This window comes from Mirounga angustirostris, unplaced genomic scaffold (assembly GCF_029215605.1).
Source record: "Mirounga angustirostris isolate CCGP_5_RB_7025 unplaced genomic scaffold, mMirAng1.0.hap1 SCAF_13, whole genome shotgun sequence".
Taxonomy (NCBI): Eukaryota; Metazoa; Chordata; class Mammalia; order Carnivora; family Phocidae; genus Mirounga; species Mirounga angustirostris.
Window position 1 is genome coordinate 53,207,014 of NW_026991721.1, and position 5,170 is coordinate 53,212,183.

Here is a 5,170-nt window from a genome sequence, read left to right on the forward strand (position 1 = left end):
TCTCACAGGTGCCTGCTGAGGCAGACAGGCCAAGAAATCTCATCCCTGTTCTGCAGATGAGGAAACTGAGGCCTGCTAGGCAGTGGCTTCCCTGGGGCTGCCCGCTCTGGCTGCCTTACACTGTTCTGCACAGCCCAGGCGACTCTGAAATGTGCCCCATGACCAGGCAGTCCTCTGTAATGGCTCTTTCAGCTCCTGTCAGTTACCAGGGGCCCTGGCTCGGCTGACAGCCAGCGTGTCTGCTGCTGATGCTTGGATGCCCACATTCCTGGGCTGTGACGGGAGCACACCCAGAGCCCAGGCAAGGGGCACCCGGAGGGGTTCCACTTGGCTGCAAGCCCTGGGGCCTGGCTGTCTGGGGAGTGTCAGGAAGCAAAGAACTTTCTCTCCTTCTCACTGATGGGGCAACGGGAGATGTCTCTAGAGGTCGATATGGCAGGCGCTAGATAGGGTGCAGCCTCAGCCTGGCCCCAAGGCAAGGCCTAGCCCGGCAAAATGCAGGGCAGCAAGTGTGAGCGGGGTCAGTAGCTGATCGGGGAGAACCATCTGAGCAGCAAGACTGAAAGACCTCAGGCTGGAAGGCCAGACCTGGCTGGATTTTTGTCCAAGTTTTGACATCTTCTAGCTGTGTGACTGGCAGCATGGCATCCATCATCCCTGACCCTCAGTTTCCTCACCTGTAAAGTCCTCAACACAGCCTGGTGCCTACATACTAAGCCTGCAGTGTAACCCTTATGAGGCTAGAGATACTCATGGCTCAGCCTCAGGGTGGCATTGCATTTAAAAAATGCTCCTAGGGGCCCCTGGGTGGCTCAGTTAAGCGGCAGACTCTTGATTTCGGTTCAGGTCATGACCTCAGGGTCAAGAGACAGCCCTGCATCGGGCTCTCCGCTAGGCGTGGAGGGTGCTTAAGATTCTCTCTCTCTCTTTCTCTCCCTCTGCCCCTCCCTCTCCCCCCCTCTCTAGAGCTTTCTCTGTAAAAAAAAAAAAAAAAAAAAAGGCACTCCTAAACAGATAAAGCCTTTAGAATAATCTCAATAATTATACTATTAAGTATATTAAATAATAATATACTATTAATATACTATTAAGTATATTAAAATAAGTCATTCTTTACTTGATTCGCTTAAAGAGAAAATGAATCTAAATACAGTCCATGCAATGCTCTCAGAATCCACTCTTCTCCTATTCATGTCTAACCTCTGCCTGGTTCAGCTCATCTCTCCTCAAATGCTCTGAAAACTTCAACCCTAAACTATCTAGCCCTTCCCCTTTTTCTCCTCCCTCGCCCCCAGTACTTTATTATGTGGATCCCTTATCCAGTAATAGGGAAAATAATGCGGAAAACTACAGGGTCCCTGGCAGGGCTCCCTTTGGCAGGATGGAGATCCTGCACAGGGACCTGAGGCCCATCCCAATTACTATTTACTTATTATTACTACTATTTAAAGCTGCGGCAGGACAAACATGATTGACACATGAATATCAAGGGCTGTTCCTAAACCCTGTCCACTGACAAGCCTCTGCCTTTTCCCTCTGGTTCCTTCCCGTCCTTGCCCTCTAAGGAGGGTCTTGCAACGCCAGATAGGGTCTTTTACTTTGGGAATGGAAATCGAGCTGGAGAGCAGCCCACGAAGAGCCAGATCAGAGGGCAGCAGGGAGGGGGTAGGACTTGGCAGAAGAAATGCGGCCTGTTTACTTTACTAAGAATACAGGAGGGAGATTTCACTACTGCCCAAGATGTAGGAAGCTGGAAAGGGTTTGGCTCCCATTCTCTCTCGCGCGCACGCACGCACACACACACACGCCAAATAAACTACAAATCAGAACTTTTCTTGAACGCCTCAGAGATCTGAGGTCAGAGGACAATCAAGTAGTCAGACTCTTCTGGAGGGACAGGCCCCTCCAAGGAGAGATGGAACAGGGGACTGGCTCACCTGAGACAAAGCTAGACATTATACGGTCACCATACAGGCAGATAAGCAGAAAAGAGCTCTAAGTTTCATAACTGCTAATGGCCGAGTGTTAGCTAGCATGACAGTATTGAGCCCCAGACTCAAGGAGGGTTTTGACATATTTGGAGGCCCTTTCCCATGGACCTCTACCAGGTACTTATAAGAAGTATTGGAGGAAGGCTGTGAGACTGTAGAGAGCCACCTATGGAGTGCAGATGTGCAAGAGGAATACTAGAGGAAAGTACTGTCCCCTGCCAAAACCCTTCTCGCATATGGAACAAAGCCCTTAAGCTACTTCCACAGGGGTGGCAAATCTTGTTCCCAAGGGCCTGGGCAAAATCCCATTGCTGATGAGAGAAGGATACAGGAAAAATCCTCCACACTAGTAGAATGCAGAAAACTGTCCCACATCCAAAGTCCTGAATTGATACCACTAGTCTATTACTGCTGGAACAAGGCAGGAAATGCTATCCAGTGCAAGACTCACCACAGATATAAGGCAGAGAGTGGCTTTCATGGGCAGAAGGCATGGGCACACAGGGCCAGCCTAAGACGGAGGCAGGGGCACAACAAGGAAAACACCTCCCTGGGCCCCCAACAAGCTTCCTGTAAGAGTGAGTAACAAGCAAATCAGCCTACGACTGGGGAAGGAGAAAAATGTAGGGTGAGTCCTTTTGTGGTGAAGAAGTGCATGGATGGCTGAAGTCTGAGGAGGAGGGTCACTGAGAAAACTCCCCAGCACCTTAATTCTAATCCTAAACATGAGACAATTCTAAGGAAATTTGAAAGCTGTGATACACTGAAGATAATCAGTTATAACAAAAACCCAAACCCAGCTGAACTCCCTACCAGATCGACTCAATCCCACACACTAACAGTTTGACAGAATAGGAGGTATAAAGACTTTTATCTCAGTCTCTACTATTCTACAAATAATGTCTGACATTCAATAAAAAATAACAGATACATCCAAAGAGCAAGAAACAAATGACTCATTGTCCAGAGGCAAAGTAATCAGTAAAACCAGACTCAGAGATGATCCAGATGGTGGAACTATCCGAGGAGGACTTTAAAATAAGTAAAAGTAGTAAGCTATAGAATATAGTGGGAAAAGTAGACACTACACAAGAACAGATGGAGAAGGTTCAGCAAAGAGATGGAAATTATAAGATTGAGTCTAAAGAAAATTTTAGAAATAAAAATCACAGTACTAGGGATGAATTCCTTCAGTGGTTCATAATAGGCTGAAAATAGATGAGGAATGAACCAGCGAGGACAAGCCAATAGAAATTACCCAAACTAAAAACACAGAGGAAACAAAAGTGGCAAGAAACAAACAAAAACAGAGAATTTAAGAGCTGTGAGATAAGAGACACCTGGGTGGCTCAGTCAGTTAAGCGTCTGCTTTTGGCTCAGGTCATGATCCCAGAGTCCTGGGATCGAGTCCCACATCAGGCTCTTTGCTCAACGGGGAGCCTGCTTCTCTCTCTGCCTGCTGTTCCCCCTGCTTGTGCTCTCTCTTTCTGACAAATAAATAAATAAAATCTTAAGGAAAAAAAAAGCTGTGAGACAATATCAAACAGTTTAAAGAGGAGGGTAAAGATACAAACTACCTTGGATTTTGGTAAATTCATGATGCTTTTTTAACTTCTAAAGAAATCACTAGTAAGATAAAAACAGAATGCATATCTTTCAGACTAGTAGAGGGAAAAATGGAATGGCACCAAATAATCCAAATGAAGGGGAGAAGGGGGAGAGAAGGAAATAAAATGAATGGAATAAATGGAAAGCACAAATAAATGATATAAATCTAACATCAGCACTCAAATTAAATATGAATAGAGTAAATGTTGTAGCTTAATTACAGAGGTTTTCTGTTCATCAAGAGGCATTATAAAGAGTGAAAAGCAAGCCATAAAGTAAGGACAACATGTGCAATATATTTCCCCAGAAAAGAACTTATACCCAGAATACAAAAAGAAATATTAAGAAAAAGATAAGAATCAAATAGAAAAATGGGCAAAAACTTGAATAGGTCCTTCATAAAGAGAAAAATGGCCAATAAATATATGAAAACAAATTCAAGCTTAATAATCATAAAAATTAAAATTAAAATATGTGATTACTCTCAATCTCATTTGTCATTAGGGAAATAAAAAGTTAAGACGAGATTCTACTACACACTTACTGGGAATCCAAAAACCTGACAATATCAAATGCTGACAAGGATGTGAAGCAACATGAACTCTCATTCATTGCTAGTGGGAATGCAAAATGGTATAGCTACTTAGACTCACCACAGAACCCAGAAATCACACTCCTGGGTATTTACTCAAGCAAATTGAAAACTTAAGTAAATACAAAATCCTGTACATGAATGTTTATAGCAGCTTTATTCATAATTGCCCCAACAGGAAACAACTAAGAGGTCCTTCAAAAGGTGAATGGATAAACAAAATTGCATGTAACAGTCAGGGTTCTCTAGAAAAACAGAACAAATAGGATATATATAGTTATAGTTATATTTACATGACTATAACAAAAATCAGAAGAGTGGTTTTCTCTTGAGAAGAGAGAAGGAATGTGACCAAGAAAGGTCACACAGACTTGTGGTGATATCCTATTTCTTAACTTGGGGAGTGGTTACACGAATATTTGATTTATAGTTATTCTTTAAACTGCATGTATATGTTTTACATACTCTTCCGCATGTGTTTCTAAACTTAAAAATTATTAAAGAGTATAGAAATATCTATTCCTACAGCACTAGCCTCTTCCCAGGCACTTTAGCCTGCTAACCTCCAGAAAGCAGTCCACCTGTCCTCCTCCTGCCACGCCACTGCTAGGGGCAAGGTTGGTGTCATTTGGGACACCTGGGTGGCTCGGTCAGTTGAGCATCTGCCTTTGGCTCAGGTCATGATCCTGGTCCTGGGATCGAGTCCCATATCAGGCTCCTTGTACAGCAAGGAGCCTGCTTCTCCCTCTGCTGCTGCTCCTCCTGTTTTGCTCACTCATTCTCTCTCTCTGACAAATGAATAAATAAAATCCTTTAAAAAAAAGGGGGGGGGGCGCGCCTGGGTGGCTCAGCTGTTGAGCATCTGCCTTCGGCTTGGGTCGTGGTCCCAGGGTCCTGGGATAGAGCCCCGCATGGGGCTCCCTGCTCAGAGGGAAGCCTGCTTCTCCCTCTCCCACTCCCCCTGCTTGTGTTCCCTCTC